General features: G+C 45.7%; 1 protein-coding gene across 1 annotated transcript in view; it reads right to left on the bottom strand.

The window, feature by feature from the left end:
- The window catches only part of NME7 (NME/NM23 family member 7), a 266,054-nt gene that overhangs the window by 1,181 nt on the left and 243,703 nt on the right, over positions 1-21,170 (bottom strand). The window lies entirely within an intron of this gene.

Genomic DNA, 21,170 nt, shown 5'->3' with positions numbered 1-21,170 from the left:
TGGCAACCGGCACCACAGCTCGGCCACCGAGTTTTCAGGAGCCTCGTTCACAAGTGAGGCGATCCAGCAACGTCCGCAAACGGCGTGCCCGCGTAGAGCTGGTTTCGCGGAATGTCCCCCCCCTCACGCTCCTAGAAATAGAAGGGGTCGCTCCTAGAACAGGAGAGGGCCCATCTTGCTGGAACAACTCCTCTCCCAGGGAGCCCGTCGGTCGTAAACGAGACGTTTATAAACAGGAAGGGGGGTGGGGTGAGGTCTGGGGAAAGGAGTATACGCACGGGGGACAGGGGTCTGCGTTTTTGAGGCTGTTCTAAGGTCACAACCTCAGACCCGATCCACTGCTCGCACACGTGCTATCCTGAGCCGCCGGGCGCGTGGTAGCACGCGGGTGCCCTTGTGTGTGTGTGCGTGTGTGCCCGTGTGTGCACTCTGCCCATCACTTCGGGATCCTGCCAGAGTCTTGCGTCCCCATCCCCCTCCTGCACCAATCCCATCCCCACCCTGAACCTTAGGGTTCCATCCCCACTATGAGACTCTGGACCCGGGTTTGTATTCTTTGGCTCTGTAGATACCTGTTGACTGACTACTCGGTGCTAAGCACTCTTCTGACGGACGGGGCCCGGGTGGGGGGGGGGGAGGGTAGATCCACGAGTGAACCAAACACGGATCTGCCTTCTCTCCTCCGCAGGTCACGTTCTAGGATCAAATACTGCATGTTTCGGAATTGTTCTTTACATTGATCAACTGTCTCTCCTCAGATCATCCATTTATTCCATCCCTTACTAGAGGGCACTTTTTGGGTACAGGGTTGGTGCCCTCTACCTCTGTGGCGTTCTGACATCCTACAGAGGGGTTTTCACACAAGTCCGGTCAGCTACTTCATTCCTTGCACCGAATATAAAGCAATGAGGTTTCCAAAGGCAGCGTTTCTCAGAGGTAGGCCGAGTACCCCTTGGAACCTAGAGCGTTCAAACGACTACTGCACAGAGGAGACAGGATTCTCCCTTGAGCTTTTTTGTTTTCTTTCAGCCCATCGTCTCATATTCCCCGAAGGCAGGTTTTGGTCTGGTGCTATCATGTGTTCAGCCCAGGTTAATCTGCCTTTCCATGAAAGGGGTACAAGGCCTTGGGCTCGGAACGAGCAGTCCCAAGCAATATCATCTAGCTAGAATTTAATAACTTTTGTTTTCATTGTATTTGTTACTTTCACATAAGGACAAGTAAGACTAGTTTTCCATTTATGGCAGTAAAACAAATTTGTTCAAGTCAAACATTGAATGGATATAAAGAAAAATGGTAAAACAAACAAAACAAAAAACCTTCAGCTGGTGCTCAGATAGGGTAAAACTCCTAAAAGTGAAACACAGCCAGCAAGAATTTAGGAACATGTGGCCCAAAGTACAGCATTAACAGAAGCCAAGTTTTCCCGGTTCTGTACCTGTTTGGGCAAAATCGAATCTGAACTCTATTTTAGAACAATAGCATGCCCTGTCTGCCCAAGCTTCACTTATTGCCAGAGGGAACAGCTCCAACCCCAAATTAAAAACATTATCGGTAACCAGAGACGAAAATCCAGTTACCAGAACCTTGCGGAGTCCAACGATTGCCCCAGTTCCTGGCTTCTTAAAGGATTAGTGCCACTTCTGTGTCGGTGCGTGCCTGGCCCGGGGAGGAGAACTAGGTGAGGTTACTTTGAAACTTCAGGACTAAGGACCTCACGAATACAGAGGGAAACTACCCAAGGAGCATTCGAGAGCGGTTTGAATCAAGTCAAGCGATCTGGGTTTCAAATGCAACAGGGAGAACAGGCCTCTCCCTTCTCTAAGTTCTGAAAGAGGGAGCCAGCACAGACCCGACACGGGCGCGTTATCCTCCATCCCGTGGGCCCTGCACCGGGAGAGCCGTGGAAAGAGAGCGAGCGAGCCCGCTACTCTCCCGACTCCCGCCTGCAATTAGCGTTCCTATCCTACCCAACGTGAAACGAAGAGGGTTGGGCCAAGGCAGATAGATACCTTGGCTCATGTTTTAATTTTGCGTGTTCCTCTCAAAGACCGTCAGCATTCAGTCTGCTCGGAGAAATTAAGTATCTCATTAAGAGGTGCTGACTCTTACGACGGAACCCGGCTATTTGATCAGCCACAAATGAACGCCACACGCTAAGAAAAGGCCCATCTTGCAATAAAACTGTGACCCAGTATCTCCAGCTGGGTTCGCCACGAAGCCTTTAAGATACTGGATTTTCATAAAATCAGGACTTCTCCAGGCTGCCTTTTCCAGGGAGATGCGCACCTTCCTCTAGCGCGGGCCCTTTGCAGACCGGGAAGGGGGCCGGCACAGGGTGACTGGAAACCCAGCTACTCAGCCAGCTACAGTGCCTGGGAGTCACTGGGTCAGTCCTCCGGTTTAAGGGCTTCAGGATCCACTATTTCCTTCCCGTGAAGGGCGGCCCTTCAGTGCCCATAGCTTCTTACGGCGATTTGCGGTTATTGCAGGAAATAATAGGAGAGGCAGGGAGGAGCCCTGCAGAAATGGGGGGACGATCCATTCCTCTGACGAGGAGCCAGGGTTCTAAAGTGACCAGTGGGTGAGGATCAGGCCTTGGGGGCAGGTTCTGGTGATTCTGCACTGGGGCCTCTGGGCAGCAAGGGAACAACAGAAAGCTAACAGGCACTTCGGGGTCCTCGCATAGAAAAGGGAACACGACGTGAGAGGTCTGTGGCCACAGAGACACCTTCGACTAGAGCTGGCCTCTCTTCTCTTCTTTCATTCACAAAGTTCTCCGGAGCCACTTCCTCTGTGCCCAGCGTTGACCGGGAACTCGGGGAGGGGAGTATCCACACAGACAAGGTCCCTGTTCTGAACTTTTGCCTTCACATTTCCAAATACCTTAAAGGACCTAAACGACTCTCTTATCTGCGCTTCATTTCCTTTCCCTCCTTCTGCCAATCGTCCACACAACTAACACAGCGAACACATCCACCTAGGATAAATAACCCAGTGACGCGTGAGTCCTGGACCTCAGAAACCTCGTATCCTGGAAGGAGGAAAACCCGGGTCGTCAAATCAAATTCCTACAGCGTGCAACAGCGCAAGTGGAAATAATTAGCTGTCGGCGGGACACAAAACCTTTCGTACGGGGGTTAACATTCGACTTGAGTTTGGATGTAGACGAGGGGAACGGCGAGCTGTAGCGGAATACGCAGCCGCCTGTGCTCACGGGCCATGCTGCTGAGTAACCCCCCCCCCCACCACCTCCGCACAGAGCCGGGTCCAGGGGCGCAGGGTCCCCCGGCTTCAGGGCGCTCGCGGAGTCAGCGGTACTGCGATTTCAACGCGCACCTGCAACTCTAAGCCTCTTGGCTCTTCGTCTCCCACGGAGCAGAACCTGCATTTGCCCACGACTGTATCCACATTATGGAAAATTCTCCAATGGATAACTCTTAAGTCTTCTCTAGCTGCTTCAAGTGTAGACTCAGCAGAAGCTTCTAAGGAATTTCTCATTTCTGCCCTGACTACCTACAGTGTGTAACAAAAGCTAGTGACTTCCAGTCCTGTCCACCACGGGCGCCGTGCGACTACTGGTAACGCAGCGAGCATGGAATCTCTTTGCAGTGACTAACTCTGACTTTGTCGCGGAGTCTGCCCGGGCTCTTCCACGGACAGGTAACTCGGGCACTTTGGAGGTAGACTGTGGCCACCTATTTTCCGGTGGTTCTTAAAGGTTGGCTGGGCATTGAAGATGCCTGTGGGGTTACTTTCTTCCTTTTAAGCAAGAGTCTGTGTGTGTTCCAACCTATACAGAACTTCTCTCTCCCAGTGTCACGGAGTTCAGGCACCGAATCAGAATGCTTGTTCCTGTGCCGTTTTTCTAGACAGATTCTCACATAAAATCTAGGCAATCTGAATTTGATTGCGGTACAATTTTGCTGGTGTTCCAGTAATACAACAGTGATCTTTAAATACACCAGCCAGTTCGGCAGAAAAACGACTCTCCACTCACATGGGCCCCTTCCTGCCAGGGATGGTGTGACGGGAGGGGCCACGAGCTGGGAGGGCCAGGCCTGGTTTACTGTTCCTTCCGCTCTCCCTCTTGAAATTCTTGTTTTCGGACAAGGGGCCCTACGTTCCATTCTGAGCCAGTTCTGTTTACAGCCACGGGCCTCTCTCTGGGTAGCGCACGGAGGGCTGCTTTTGTGTGGTTTGCCTATAGGCTGGGTGCAAAAGGTGGTCGAAAGGGCTGCTTTGAAAACAAGTGGCCCACGGATCTTTGGTGCGAGCTGCTGGTGGGGGGAGGCCGGGGCCGGAAGGCTCGCCTGGAAAGGAAGAGAGGCCGGGAAGGCTTGCTGAAGCCTTGGGGCAGGGGTGAAGAGCAGAGGCCACAGGCCGGCCTCGCACACACAAAACTCCAATCCCGCCTGAACCTGGGCTCCCTGTCCCTCTCTGTCTTTCCTCTGCAAGCCACCACCTATTTTCCGCTCCCCAGTACAGCGCCGGGACGTAGGCCATGGTAAGGAAAGAGATAAGAGCTAAAGGAAGGCTGGGATTCTCCGGACGGAAGGGCTCAGAGGGACACAGCCAGCCTTGACAGAAAGGAGATGAGCAATCGATCCTTGCCCTGCTATGGCCGCCACAGAGCCCAGGAGGTGCTTGGGCTGTGGATGCACCCTGCAAATCTGTTTACCGGCTACAGGAAATAATGCTGAAAAATGACAATTTCACATGAAAATGCCCATGCATTTCAGTAATTCTGTACAGCAGTGTGCTCCAAGCTCTCTTGTCAAGCCCTCTTGTTTTCTCATTGCCATCCACCAATGACAACGACCCCCTTTTTGAAGCTGGAAGGTAATTCTTCCTCAACCCAGAATAAGGCGGCACGGACTTTTTACTGGAAAGATATACCTTCTTTTCTAATATAATTAAAGACGCAGGAGTCCTTTCCAGAAGTTCACTCTAAAATTGTGTTACATGACTCATTATCTGGCCTCTTCTGCCTGGACGGTGGTTTTGGTTGTAGCTTAGTCCCTCCCCGGCCCTCAAAAACTCTAAAAATATGAATAGACGTTTGTCACTTACGTTTCCCTCTCCCTCCTACTCCCAATGATTAAAAAAGTCCACTCTGCGAGTTACCATAGCTCAGTGTGAGCTACGGATAGCTGTTCAATATTTCCATCACCTCTCCTTTACAAACGGACTCCTTGCTGCATGTGCTTTAACAGATTATCGTGTGCAATCCTTACAACTCATTTTACAAAATAGAAATTATTAGTCCCGTTTTCCAGTTGATGAGCTGGAGGCTTTTAGAGCTGACACTTTTTGTCCAAGGGCACAGAACTCTGTCTAGTGCCTCCGGCTCTGCCTGGGCTGGTTAAGCGCTCCCACGAGGGTGGAGCCTGCTTATTGGGGTCTGACTCGTGGCCTTGCCATTTCCTGGCTGGATGACCTTGAGGAAGTCACATTACTTCTCTATTTCCCAGATTCTGTATCTATAGTTACAATGATCCCTATTATATAGGGTTAAGGAAAGCATTTAAAACAGTACTGGCAGGGGCGCCTGGGTGGCTCGGTCGGTTAAGCGTCCGACTCCGGCTCAGGTCATGATCTCACGGTTCGTGGGTTTGAGCCCCGCATCGGGCTCTGTGCTGACAGCTCAGAGCCTGGAGCCTGTTTCAGATTCTGTGTCTCCCTCTCTCTGTGACCCTCCCCCGTTCATGCTCTGTCTCTCTCTGTCTCAAAAATAAATAAACGTTAAAAAAAAATAAAAATAAAAAATAAAACAGTACTGGCATGTAGTGAATAGTATATAATAAATATCCTTACTGCTGGCCCTCCAATATGCTCACAATGCTGTGGTCCATCCCGCTGTACGTCGATGAAGCCATGGGTTTCTAAACAACTTCAGCAAACTCCGAGAACCAAAACCGCTAGGGCCATTCCTGCCCTCCAAAGGACAACCTCACAATTAATCAGGCCATGAATGACAGAGGCAGACAGAAGACGTTTGCAGAGACAGTAGAGACGCATGAGGACCAAATGCAACATGTAATCCTTAACCGGGTCCAGACCAGAAGCATTTTCTTTTTTTTAATTTTGCTGCAAAAGACATTTATGGGTGAAACTGGTAAGATTTGAATGTCTGGACAGAGATAGCAGTACTATATGAATTTCCTGGTTTCTGATGGTTGTTCTGTGGTGACAGAAGATAAAACGCAATGGTATGGGAATTCCGTGGGAATTCTATATGTACCTTACGGTCAAATATATAGAGAATGATATTAATACCCACACATGTGCACAAAGCGAGAGAGCGAGTGAGAAGAGGGGACAACTGGTAAATCGTGACACAGTAAAACATTAAGATTTGGGGAATGTGGGTAAAGGGTGAGGGTGCTGAATCTAGGCTTTGGAAGAGCTGAGTTTCGTTCCAGCCACCATGTCCTCGTGCTCTTGGGCAACTATGTTACACTCTCTGAGCCCGTTTCGTCATCTAAAATCAGGGACAATAAAATCTGCCTCGTTGGGACGAATGTATCCGTAAGTTTATAGGTGGATTTACATGGATGCAGCCCAATGAGCAAATCACAAATTTACACGGAGCAGCGCGGGCCGGGCTCTTCTAGAAGTCAGAGAAAAGCTAAGGGCCCCCCCCCCCCCTGCCCCCGGGGGTGGGGAGAGCAGCTCAGCTGGAATATCAGGGGAGAACACTCAGATGAACTTGGCACTTGACATTAGAAATTCATTTCTGCCAATTCCCCACAGAAGAAAGGGTTTTGGACAGAGAACATATCCTATTCTTAATTTTGTTTTTTGTTTTTGTTTTTTTTTACATGAGAAAAGAAAATGTAAATACGACGAGGCATTCTTGAGATTAATGATTTTCAATCTGCCTCTACATCAGAATCACCCTTTGGAGCTTTAAAAGATAAATACGTGCTTGGGCCCTACCCCAGGAGAACCTGATTCATCTGGTCTTGGGGAGGTCCTGAACATTCACATTTTCAAACGGCTCCACAGATGCTTCTGATGTTCACTGGGGCTGCAGACGACTGCCCCAGACAGAGTCACTGAGAGTCGGCGCCCCAGAAATCAGGGCTGGAACGAAGCCCATCGGATGTTGTCGTAAGCGATCCGAAGGAAAGAATGCAACCTATCAGTTACCTCGGCTTTTGCTGGTATTCGCGGTACCCTGGGGGCCCCCGACAGGAGCGGCATGCCAAGCAGACGGGTTATTGGCCTCACACAATGAAATGGGGTGTGTGGGCAAAATGGAGGCAGTGAACTTGAACAGGGTCGTCTGGGTGTTCACAGGAAAGAAATCAAGGCAGGCTCCCAGAGTGAGTTCTATAAACGACCCGCAGTGACTCGGGAAGCGATGGCGGGATGTGTTCTGTTGTTTCCCCAAGGATTGGGCCTATAGGGCAAGTGCTGTCTAGGGTACCGTCACCGCAGGCTGACCTCATAAAGGATACTGGAAACGAAACCCAAAGAATCATGGTGCCCTTAAGCGACGAGGACGAGGACACGAGGTATTTGTTTCCTGGGAAGTTCTTGTTCTCCACGTAGTACACATACATACACACTATACTGCGTACTTCATGCACATTGCAGTTAGAAAAGCTCCAAGACAAAAATAACGGAATTAGAAAATAGCGACTAAAATTACTTAGAAGATGGGACCTTCCTTTTATAAAGACATACAAGAAAAGTAAAAAAAAAAAAAACAAAAAAACAACAAAAAAAAACCTCTCAGATCAGATACAAGCTGCCAGGATGTCTAATCAGAATTTATTAGACAACAAGGGGAGTAGGAGTGGACTTTTTTGCTTAAATCTGGAAAGGAACGTTGAGAGCAAACGTTGAGGTAATTTAAGGTGTAAGGAAAAGGTGACTTCCTTATATCCAAAGATTTGAAAGTTTGAAATGTCCAGGGATTGTATTTTGAAAAAATCTTTGAAGGGCAAGCTGGAGATGTTCAAGAGATAGTCTTCACCTCTGAGAGTACATGTTATGAAAGGCAATTGCCATATTTTTCCATAGGCCATTCTTTTTAAAAAAAAAAAATTTTTTTTAAATGTTTATTCATTTTTGAGAGACAGAGACAGAGCACAAGCAGGGGAGGGGCAGAGAGAGAGACACAGAAACCGAAGCAGGCTCCGGGCTCCGAGCTGTCAGCACAGAGCCTGACGCGGGGCTCGAACTCCCTGACCCTGAGATCACGACCTGAGCTGAAGTCGGACGCTTAACCGACCGAGCCACCCAGGCACCCCCCGCCCCCATAGGCCATTCTTGACTGTTACCAGCAAAAAAGTTATCCTGGGCTCAATACATTTGTGTGAAATTTTAAGCTTCTTATGATGTACTTGAAGAGTACTGGTGCACAGTTGCTGGTAAAGTGAGTTGGAACGGTGGGCCGAGCCGAGGTGGCCAGTGGTCCTGGTGGGGAGACATGAGGAGGAGGAGGAGGGGGTGGGGGGAGACGAGTCACCAGCAAATACTAGGAAGACAAGGAGGCTCCCAGCCGTCGTGGGCTCCATCCACCGCCACTGTCGCGCAGCGTCCCCGAGTACCACTTGCTCCCCAGCAAAAACCTCAGTCGGCTCCCTACTTCCCACCATATGACATCAAGTCTAAGTGCTGGCTTGGCTTTCATAAAGCCCGATGATACAGCCACTAAGACCAGCAAGCTTTTTGTTCCAGTCGCTCTTCCTTTCTTGCCACTCAAAAGCAGAGAAAGGACTTCACCACTTGAAATATCCTTCTTTTACACCCATAGCTCCGGCAGGGCGAGGGATGCCCTCTTCCCTCTTCGTATACTCCCCACCTGGGCACATGCAGTAGAGGTCATAAACGCTCGCGGAGTCAGTGCCACAGCGTGTGTTTTCCGGTCTCTTCTTCACACCCTCATCACCCGCTCTTTATCCAAGCTGACGATAGGCTAAAAAGAGGCTTCTCACATAATCTCCATCATTGCCCCCGCCAGTCATGCTGAGGTAACGGTAACAAAAGCTGACATTCATGAACAGAATGGAAAGGGCCCTGTTCCTACACCGGCAAAAGGCTCGTTTGCAGTGAACAATTCAGGGCAGTAAAGAACTGGAGAGGATCTCGGGAGGGAAAGGAGTGAGTGGCTATATTCCTATTAAAAAAGGCAAGTGAATAGGGCTTCCAGAAAGAGACAAGTATGAGAGAGACATGCTTCAATGCTGTTTCTATCAAGACTTCATCTTAACTTATTTTTAAACAAGAGTATCCCTGGCCCATAAATACTCGAGTTCTTTGAGTTTTGCAGATAGCTTAAAACAGTGAATTATCTAAAGCTTTATCAGTTTAAAGATTTCACTTAGAATAGCTTGATTTTTAGTTTACAGCCTTATTCTGAATTTGCCTTAGCCCCATTAAAAGTCTAGATAATTTATGTTTCATATTCTCTTAAAGTACTCGGAACAGTAATGTCAAAGGCTAAACCAGAACTCAACCAATTAAAATAATGGCCTCTACTACCTGCAGACTCCTCTGGTGCGGTTTTAAAGATTAACGTAGACACATTCAAGAAGTATGGCTTCTGTCTTTGGAAACTTTACAGGCAAGAAAGATGGTGTTGTTTCAAGATAATAACCATAATGACAGAAATAACGCCGCTGAAAATAATGTGGTAGAGATTGCCAGTGCATTCTTCATGCCCGTTCTTTTAAGAGAGTTTTGATTTCGTTGGGAGAAGCCAAGTGCAAAGCCTTCATTACCCATGGGTGGAGGGGAGGCCCGTGACTGATTTCAGACCAGTGTCACGTAAGCGAAAGTTGCCGGGTAGGGCTTTTCCAGGAAAGCTCCTTAAAAGCAGGCACACTCAGCTGGTAGTATCTTTTTGCCCTTTAGCCTTCAGTTCTCTCTGCCGGGGCCGAGCACACGAGGCCACGGCAGAGCGGCCACCTTGGACCTCAGAGGCAATCACGAGGGAAGGGCCAAGATTACCGCAGTGATCTCAGGCCTGAATTCTTGAGCTGCTGAACCAGAGCCTGTCATGGCCCTGCCTCTTCACTTCTTGTGAAAGGTAAGAAAACCTCTCCCGATAAGAGAACTTCTCCTTCGTGCTATTGTTGGCATTTCTGTTCCCAGCAGCCGAATTCTTAGCAGATACAAGGAAGAGTAATGACCGCGACAATGACGGTTACCGACAGCGAGAGCGCTGTTCTAAACGCTTTGCAATCATTATCGCTTTTAATAGTCGCGATTCTCCCCGACCTACGATAGTTATCTGCGGAGGACGGTTCTTGAACCGTTCTTGGGTTCTTGAACCTTCAGCCCGAGCTGAAGTCCAGGCCCCACAGCTAGCCAAGAAGCAGAGTTCGGGTTGGGGTCGCGCCAGCTCACTTGAACCACACGTGCTGTGCCTTCTGCCGCCCGCTAAGAAGCGAAGTCAGTCCACCAAGGGGCTCAGCTGAGGTTCTGGGCCCACGCGAGCTGTTTTCCGGTGCTCTTCTCCTTTACGCTAAACACGCACTGCCAATTAAGCATCTCCAATAAAGATTCCTAAAACATACAAACCTAATGTTTATCAAACAAACAAAGAGTGAAGTCCGATCCAGTAATTGCGAAAAGAAAATCTTCCCTACGGGAGGACTCGGATCCACCTGTCCCATTCCTGCCCCATTCCTTGCACTTGGTCAGCCAAAGTATTGTAGCTGGACCTCACCCTCGGTCTGGAAGGGTCGGGCAGGAGACCTCTCTTCGCTGATTTACTCAATCCTTATCCTTTTAGATGAAATCATCACCGAGTTTGCTAATCAGCGGCAGCTTCATCAGTGTTTTCTGCGGCACAGACACCACACCCGCCCCCTGGGACCCCTGACTCCCTAACACGGGTGGAAATGATCTGCCTTCACTGGGACACACTTGGGTTGATTTGGAAAACAAAAACAAAAACAAAACAAATCACTCTGAAGCTGCTGATGAGTTTTCAGAGGCCTTTCCAAGGATGGAATGACCTTTCTGATCAAAACTGCACTTTCAATCAATCGCAACAGTAAACTGGAGGGAAATTTCGAAATACTGGCTAGGATAGTTAGGCCCACTGCCAAATAATTGAATAGTTTGGAAAATCAGAATCCCAGAAATGAAGCCCTGAGAAAATTCCACGTCCTCCCCTCAGTGACATTACTTTCTCCTTGTTATGTGCTCTCCATTTCTTAAAGACGAAACCCAGGAGAAAACGCCGATGTTTGACACTTTCTGTCGCCGAGCTCCACCTTAGACGTGTAAAACCAGACGTGCACGTGACAGATCCAACCAGAAGGAGGCGGCACCAGTTACCTACGGATTCTGGTCTCCGTCTCCCTCTAACTGCCTCTCTATCCTGCCACTGGCATTTTCTTTCATCGCTCCCGATTCAGAAAACAGGACGCAGGCCCTTCACAACCCGGTCTAAGTCAACTGTTCCGAGTTCTAGCAAAACGCCTCAGTCCACTGATACCTGGTCAGACTAACCAGCTAAATTCAGCAGTCTGAAATTCATAGGTTAAAGATTCACCGAAGGACATAAACCACCAAAAAGAAAATCACTTCTTACACCAAAGGCAGAAAGATCAACTCTCTGTCGCTTGGGACTCTCTTTCTTTTGAAAAGTTTTAAAACATCTTCTAGCACAAAAGGGAAAATGCTTTGCTATTTTGGGCCGCTTCTTTCACTCTTGTAAATGACATCTGTAATGTCAACATTCAGCGAGAGCTATTCGGAATTTGGCACTTTTAATTCATGTGAAAATGCCAATTCCACTGAGTAAAGAAGATATTAAAGTTATATTCAACATAAAGTGCAAATATTTCATCAAAGTGGGTTCAGGATAAAAATGTTAATTATATGTAAAAATTAAATACCACCTTATGAATCACTTGTCTTGGCATCATGGAAAATTTTTCAGCCTTCTCCAACAAGAGTGTCAGATCTTGGGAACAGTAATTCATAAATGGCCTGATTCCACCATGAGTCAGAGTGACTAAAATACTCTGGATACACGTTTCACTTATTTATATTGTTGGGTCAAAACCACAGTTTATTTAATTAGCTGTGTTGGTAACATTTTTTGAAAGAGCTCCGTTTACCACTTTGTACCCTCTCAGTGTGCCCCCGTGTTGTTGACACAAGAGACTGCGTAGACAGGATTAGTGGGGGTACTGTGGGTACCCTAAGTCTTCACAACCCACAAAAGGAAGCTCAGTGAAATAGGCAGTCACCGTGATTCAATTAAAATGGAGCTTGTTCTCTTGAACAAATGGTCTGGGCACCAAGGCAAGACCTTACTGAATCTTTGACCCTGGGAATTCTAAAATAATCTCTTTCAGTGAACAGGGACATTATATTGAAACCTGAAATTATGGGAGATTAGGAGAATGGAGCTTTTTTTTTTTTAATGCTTATTTATTTTTAAAGAGAGGGCAAGAAAGCGAGTGGGGAAGGGGCAGAGAGAGGGGGAGCCAGACGTGGGGTTCAAATTCACAAACCGTGAGATCATGACCTGAGCTGAAATCAAGAGTCAGATGTTTAATCAGCTGAGCCACCCAGGCGCCCCAAGAATGGAGCTTAATTAACAAAACCAAGCCATAAAAATCTAGAGTTTTAACATAATCTCTTTTACTTCCTTTGAAAATTGGAGTCCTTTAGATTATAAAAACTTAATCTCTGGTTTAAACTTCAGCGCTAAATATGAGCCAAAGGCTTAAGGACCATGAAGCTAAGATTAAATAAGCACTTTTTCAAATTAGCCTTGATGGTTGTTATATTCGTAAAAGATTGGAAGAAGAGCTAGTAATCCATGTCGTTTTATCCTTTTAACTCATCGATGTTTCTCTTATTTGTGGTTTTTTTTTTTTTTATTTTTTAACGTTTATTTATTTTTGACACAGAGAGAGACAGAGCATGAACGGGGGAGGGTCAGAGAGAGGGAGACACAGAATCTGAAACAGGTTTCAGGCTCTGAGCGGTCAGCACAGAGCCCGACGCGGGGCTCGAACTCACGGACCGCGAGATCATGACCTGAGCCGAAGTCGGTCGCTTAACCGACTGAGCCACCCAGGCACCCCTCTTATTTGTGGTTTAAAGTTAGCAGTGGAGGGGATCTTCTGAGGTCTTTAGTGACACCTGGGACTTTACCATGTTTCGACTTTCGAAATTGATACTCAAAATAATAAATAAAAAATATTGATCTCTACCTGCACAGTTACTGCCTATTGTTTTGGTCTAGGTATATCGATTTAAATGTGAAGCAATGTTTCTAAGTTGGGGCAAGGTGAATCTAATCTTTGAAAATGTGAGGGCAGAAAAAATGCCCTAGAGGCCCGCATGACAGTTCCTGTATGGCTAAAATATCATCTATGTAAATAAGGAAAACTAATAGGTATTCACCTGAGTGGAATGTAAAATTAGCCATAAAATCTCTGGCTGTGAAGTGCTTATCATTTCATTAGCTATTGTTCCCAAAGGACTAGTGAAAATCCCTATATGTCACTTTGAAATGAAAAAAAAAGAAAAAAAAAAACCAAAAAACTTTGATTTCCTTTTTACTTCTAAATCTGCTGTTTATATCTTTCTTTTAAAAACCGTATCCTCGTTTGGATGACCGTGGGAAGGCATGGGCTAAAAATGAAAATTTCTTAACCTAAGGTTTCATTTAAAATATTGTTGGCCTGGCATTGCAATGTTAGTATCAACGCCCAGTGATAGTTTACGGGATAGCCATTAAGTAATGAAACTTATTTCCATAATCTATCACTGGTTCCCTTTACTGTGCTGTTAAATACCACTAGGGTTTTAGTGCTGAGACGTTTCAGGAACTTATCATTCAGATGTGGTACACAGAGAAGTTTGGTTTATAAAGAAAACCTTTGTTTTCATTTCATTCCTAATCAGTAGATATGCTTCATTAGGCCCCGCTTGACTCACAGAATTCTCGGTGGCGCTTCTAAGATTAAATCACAGCAAAGAATTATTGGCATAAAGGTGGTTCTGCTGAAAGCGGCCGGGTTCTAGAGGACCTGCCTCGCTACCAGGAAAATGCCATCCAAATCCGTCTTGTGAATTGTGAATCCATCTTTTCTTGTGAAAAGTATACTCGTAGTTTCTACTGCGCTTCTCACAGCTGTCGGCAGGCAGATGGCACTTTTTGTTATAACTGAGATACTGGATGAGGAACTCCTCACTCCTTCCACAGAGGTTCCACTGGCAACCGCTGATATTTTTTTTACTGTCTCTATGGTTTTTGCCTTTTCCAAAAGGCAAATCCATGAAGAGATAATCCACATCATATTTTGTGGGTATCAACAATCTACAAGCTGATGGTATCAACAATCTACAAGCTGATTCTAAAGTGTATACGGAGAAGCCAAAGGAAGACCCAGAATAGCCAACATAATATCGAAGGAATAAGAACAAAGTGGGAGGACTAATGCTACCTGACTTCAAGGTCTACCACGAAGCTACATCAACCAAGACAGTATAGATAAATGAAAAAATATATAAGCCGAGACATAGGCCTACATAAACACAGCCAAGTGTTCTTTGACAAGGAAGCAGAGGCAGCACAACGGAGCAAAGACAGTCTTTTCGACAGACAGTGCTGGAACTGAACATCCACATGCAAAGAAAATAGATAAATAATAAATAATAATCCAGACACGGATCTTACACCTTCCACAAAAATTAACTCAAAATGGAGCAGAGACCTAAACGCAAAACACAAAACTATAAAAACCCTAGAAGATAATCTAGAAGAAAACCTAGATCGACCTTGGGTATGGTGATGACTTTTTTTTTTTTAATGGTGATGACTTTTTAGATACAACACCAAAGATACGATCCATGAAAGAGACAACTGATAAACTGGAATTCATTAAAATCAACATCTTTTGCTCTGCAATAACAGTGCCAGAAGAATGAGAAGGCAAGCCACAGACTGGGAGAAAATATTTGTAAAAGACACATGTGACAAAGGACTGTTGTCAAAAAGATACAAAGAACTTTAAAACTCAACAATAGCAATGCAGTTAAAACATGGGCCAAAGACCGTAACAGACACCTCACCAAAGAACACGTACAGATGTGCACGTCATACGTCATCAGGGAAATGCAAATTAAACCAACAATTAGATGCTACTCCTCCCTGTGAGAAGGGTCAAAATCTAAGAACACGGACAACAGTAAATGCTGGTGAGACTGTAGAGCATCAGGAACTCTCATTCATGGCTGGTGGGAATGCAAAATGGTAGAGCCACTTGAGACGACAGCTGGACAGTCTCTTACAAAACTAAACACACTCTTACCACGTGATCCAGCAACCGCACTCCTTGGCATTCGCCCAAAGGACCTGAAAACTTACGTTCATACCAAAGCCCATATGTAGATATTTGTAGGGGTTTTATTCATAACAGTCAAAACTTGGAAGAAACCAAGATGACCTTCAGTAGGTGAATGGGTAAGTAACCTGTGGCACATCCAGACAATGGAATATTATTCGGTACTAAAAAGAAATGATCAAGCCATGAAAAGACATAAAGGAAACTTAAATACTTACTACTAAGTGAAAGAAGCCAATCTGAAAAGGCTACATACTGTATGATTCCAAACATATATCATTCTGGAAAAGGCAAAAACCATGGAGACAGTAAAAAAAAATACCAGTGGTTGCCAGCGGCTGGGGAGAAGGAGGGATGAATACACAGAGAACAGAAGATATTTAAGGCACTGAAACTACCCTGTATGATATCGTAATTGTGGCTACATGTCATTATATGTTTGTTCGACTCACAGAATGCACAGAACAAAGGTGAGCTCTAATGTAAACCAGGTTCCTTAATTGTAACAAATGTACCACTCTGGTAGGGGATGTTGATACTGGGGAGGTTATGTATGTGTGGGGGCAGAGGGTAACAAAAAAATCAATCTACCTTCCACTCAATTTTCCTGTGAATCTAAAACTGCTCTAAAGAATGACGTCTAGGGGCGCCTGGGTGGCTCAGTCGGTTGAGCGTCCGACTTCAGCCAGGTCACAATCTCGCGGTCCGTGAGTTCGAGCCCCGCGTCAGGCTCTGGGCTGACGGCTCAGAGCCTGGAGCCTGCTTCCGATTCTCTGTCTCCCTCTCTCTCTGCTCCTCCCCCGTTCATGCTCCGTCTCTCTCTGTCTCAAAAATAAATAAACGTTAAAAAAAAAAATTAAAAAAAAAAAAGAATGATGGTCTATTAAACAGCACCAACAAAAAAAGTATAATGTTCATAATGCTAGATCATTAACTCATTATTTAGTACCATGTGATCCATTAAATTATACACAATACTATTTTGCCTGTTGTCATTTTATATGTAATAGTTTCATTTTCTTAAAATGTTAGCTCCGTGAGATCGGAAACTGAATCTTACATAGTCTTTCCCCAGTGATATATCCAAAGCTTTTGGCAAAGAACTTTTAAGGTCCTTAAATAAAATGTGACGCAAAGAAATAACACAATGAAGGAAGTTTTCTGAATTTTAAATGTAGTTAAGTAGGTGTCCAAGAAATATTTTTTTGAATAAATACATAAGTGAGTAACAACAGATGTTTCCAATCCTTTTTTTTTTTAATTTTACATTTATTTATTTTTGAGAGACAGAGTGAGACAAAGTAAGAGTGGGGGAGGGACAGAGAGAGAGGGAGACACAGAATCCTAAGCAGTCTCCGGGCTTGAGCTGTCAGCACAGAGCCCGACGCGGGGCTCGAACTCACAGATTGTGAGATCATGACCTGAGCTGATGTCAGGTGCTTAACCGACTGAGCCACCCAGGCACCCCTCAATTTTCTTGACCCTAACCATTTTAAATTTCAGTTTCTCATACTGACTCTGAAGATAAGCGTCCTTCCTATGAAATGTGATTGGTCGGAAAACATTAAAAAGAGAACAAAATAAAGGTAGTTTAAGAGGAAAATTTATGCCACAAACTCGATGTAGGAGAAAAGCATATTACACTACCATTTGCCTGTCCTTCCAATGACAGGTCAAATGCCCCAACTAACTACTCCCCCAGGTATGTTCAGTCCATTGCAAAAGTGCTGGTCTATTCTTCTAAATTGCTTTGACTAGATTTTCCCTTCCTCAAGCAAAATCTGAGTACAATCTAAGAGCCCCCAGGTAAGAAAGGGCATTTGGAAAACAGGTGTTGCTGAGTCAGAAAAACCCTAGGGAACTCTGTAAGTGACCTACTATTTTAAGGTTTTATTCTCACTCTAAAACGGTGACAGAAGAAAAAAAAAGCCACAGACAGTGTGTTATGGGGTGTCTGGGTGCCAAAGGGATATCAGGACAGAAGGAAATGAATAGGGGAGAGATGAGAGGAGAAAAACGCATTTAATGGCATAGCACTGTTGATATGATCACTCTTTTATTAGCCTTCAGAAAATAAAAATTTCCAAGTGATTGGGATGTTTCCAGTTTGTTATAGGAGAGAAGACTCGGCCTGTGCCTAGACACCTTGTAAGATCAGCTAGCTGTCTATGTTTGAACTCTGCAAGGCGTATCATATCACATCCTATTACGTCAAGTCAGTTATCGTGTTAACTGAATCACCAATACATAGAAATTTGCTTCATTATTTATTACCATCTTGATGGGAAGAAAGAGGGATCTTATAAATAAGATCATAGATCTTTACAACATGGATGGAGATCTGTATTTGCATCCTTAGTACGTGCCCGAGGAATACAAGCAAATAGTAAATTATGTGTCATAACCTGTGTCAAATATGTGTACACACATGAAATCTGTACTCTTGCTACTAATACACCAACAGCAGCAAAACCAATAACAGCTCTCATTTATTGGGCGTTTGCTGTATGCCACGCCCCGGGCGATACCCTGTGGCAGACACTTAAGATTGGGTCTCTCAAGTTCCGTTTCGTCGTACATCTATTCGGTAGCTGGAAAGCTACAAACTACATTTTGCATACTCCTTTGTGGCTAAGGCTCCTGTTACGAACATTAGATGTGTTCACGAGAAACTAGAAGAGAGGGGGCAAGACCAAGGTCGTCTTCTTACTGCTGTGAATGCTGGCAGGCAAATCAGAGACAGAAACGTGTGAGTGCCTGGGCTCAGCCTTCCCGTGTCTTGTCCTCAGGGTCATGGCTTAGAGGTGGGCGTGTCGGCAGCCGTGGCTGACCAGGAGAAGCTGCCTGACCCCCGGACCACAACCACGGCAATCTGGCATCAAGTCAGTGGCCTTGTGGCATCTCCCACCCCTCCCTGATTTTCCCTGTCTTAAACCCCTTTCTTGAAATGCCTGGAGTGGTTTTCTGTTTTCTATACGGAACTCTGATGATATGGTCCTTTATATATATTGTCTCATCTAATACATACTGTGAAACGTCATTATTTCTCTTCCACAAGCAGGGAAATTAAGTCTGAAAAGAAGGTAATTTTTCTCCTAAGTCACAAAATTCGCGGATGGAGAAGTTGGGGATTCCAACTCTGATCACCGGATTCCAAAGCCTGTGCTGCGAACTGCTGCATTTCCTACGGGCCTGCCTCGTACTTAACATTTTAATTAAGGCTAAGGGAAGCCCATTTGGCATGGTAAGGTTCAAATTCAACTTCGAACTTTGGTCTACCTTTGAACTCAAGTTCAAATCAAGTAAAACTTCTTGAAAGCTCAGCCAATTTCTCTTTCCACTCATCACTTCTGCGGGCTTACGGACTTTGGACTGACTTAGAAACAGAAATGCTGGTCTTGCAATATCTTCAGCTTAGTCAGAATGAAATGGGAAGTCTTGTTCTCCTGGGAAGGCGCTTCTCAGAAGTCTTCAAGCTTCCGGTTTTGGTAAAAAGATGTTTCATGCCTTAGAGCAGTACATTTCAATACATTTTCACTGGTCATTGAAAAAGGATATAATGCACTTTTGGTCGTCAGGGAAAGGGAAAGGGAAGGAAAAGGAACACGTGCGAACTTGGTAATTCTAAAAACCACCGATCTGCTCACCGCGGAGATACAGAGAGTGTGGCATATCAGAAAACCCCAGCACTGCTGGCTAGGAGACCAGTGATGTGTAGACTGAACCACGCAACCTTAGGGGAGCCGCCTTCCTCACCGGGGGAAACAAGGCACTTAGATGTGAAGCGGATTTCTTCAAAACCCGGAACCATGAAACATTCGCGCAGAAAAGGGGTGCATGCGGACCGTCTCCACTGTCGTCACCTCCTGGCGCACACAGAGATGCCAGCTCTTGCGTGGGGCACTGGGGCCACACAGGGAGCAGTCAAGACCGCAGGAGCTGCCTGGGGTCTCCGCAGATCAATTTCCCGGCAACTTTGCGGAAACGCTGCGCTCAGAGAATCGCCAGCTCGCCAGTTGGCACCCGGGGAAACCAAAGCAGGTTTGTAACAACCCACAAACTAAAGTACGTGCGACGGATGTATTTTCAGGAGGAAAACTCTTTCCCAATTTGTACTCTTCAGTCCACTTTTTCACACAGTAACCAGGGAGATCCCTTAAAAAGTACAGACCTGATCACGTCAGTGCCTGATCCCCCTATCGAGGGCCTCTTGTCATTCTTAGAATAAAGATCCACATTCTGAAAATAGCCCTCTAGGCCTAGCGTGGCCCAACCTCCGTTTCTCCAGGGTCATCTCATGCCGTTCTCGCCACTGCACTTTAGGTCCCTTCTTTCCTTTCCTAAAACACACAGAGCACTTTCTGCATCAGGGATTGGAAGCCCGGGGTCTCTTTTACCTTCTTTTCCAGCTGACACTTCACAGATTTCTTCAGGCCTCAGCTCACACGTTAATTGCCTAAGAAAACCTTCACTAGGGGCGCCTGGGTGGCTCAGTCGGTTGAGCGTCCGACTTCGGCTCAGGTCACGATCTCCCGGTCTGTGAGTTCGAGCCCCACGTCGGGCTCTGTGCTGACAGCTCAGAGCCTGGAGCCTGCTTCGGATTCTGTGTCTTCCTCTCGCTCTGACCCTACCCCGTTCATGCTCTGTCTCTGTCTCAAAAATAAATAAACGCTTAAAAAACAACAACAAAAAAAACCTTCCCTAATCCCCCTCTACATCAGGTTTTCCTTGTTACAGCTCATCCTTTTATTCCCTAGAAGTGATGAGTTTGAACGTGCTCATTCCTTTTTGTGATGATCTGATTAATGTCTGTTTTCCTCATTAGACTCCAAGCTCTGAACAGGGACAGTATCTCTTTGGGTTATCGCTGTCTCCTCGGACTTTACCATAGTGGCACAGGCCATTTATGAATGACTGGTACCAAGATCTGATACTCTTGTTGGAGAAGGCTGGACAACTTTCCATGAGACAGGACAAATGATTCAAAAAGATTTGCGATCAGTTAAACATTTGTTCAAGAAATGAATTTATGGTTTTGTTTTGGCTATATACAGCAATTTTCCCAGCAACTATAATCTTTGAACTAACATAGTTCTGTACATCACATTTCTTACGACGTGAAATATGAATCTGGTAATGCTTTAGTTCCCCTAATTAATGAACGGTATGGTCGTGCACTTAGAATCTTTCAGTGCAAATATTCTCTACACCTTTTGGATCATGGAACATTCTGAGATCCAATACAATCTTTGGATACTGTTTCCAAGAAAATGAATACATTCACATTTTACAAACAATCTCAGGCAATCAGTCCATGGACTAACTCTACGAATAAATTTCAAGCTCCTGAAATATGGCAGAGGACAATCAATTGGTTTGATCCTTAGCTCCTTCTCTAAGTTCATCTGCCGTTCTCTTTTAAGCTCTAACAGAGGAAGCCCCATGTGGTTTCCCAGCACACATACCATTTCCTCTTTGTGAAATGTCACATCTATCCTCTGATACTTAGAGCTGAGCTCGCATCTTCCAGGAGGCTCACCTCACTCTGGTCCTGGGAAACGAACGGGTACCTTGTGGGGCCTCCCATGACGCCCCCTGGGGATGAGCCCCCTCGGATTTACTTCATGGTGTCAAAATTATCTCTTTAGATTACAGTCTTTCCCAGAGAATATTACATTCTTTGAGTGTGAGGACTTCTTAGACACTCCTCCCCCAACCGTGTGGGAATAGTGAATGGCACCAACAGGCCTTTAATAAATGTATGTTCATCTAAACTGCTGATGGACCAAACTTAATGGTAGGAGACCTAAGAGAATCCGTAAGTAATATTCT

The sequence above is a fragment of the Lynx rufus genome, unplaced genomic scaffold (assembly GCF_022079265.1).
Source record: "Lynx rufus isolate CCGP_SWC_20201006 ecotype Redwood Valley unplaced genomic scaffold, mLynRuf1.p SCAF_15, whole genome shotgun sequence".
Classification (NCBI taxonomy): Eukaryota; Metazoa; Chordata; class Mammalia; order Carnivora; family Felidae; genus Lynx; species Lynx rufus.
Note: the sequence above shows the minus strand (reverse complement) of the source record. Positions and strands in the feature narration are given on the sequence as shown.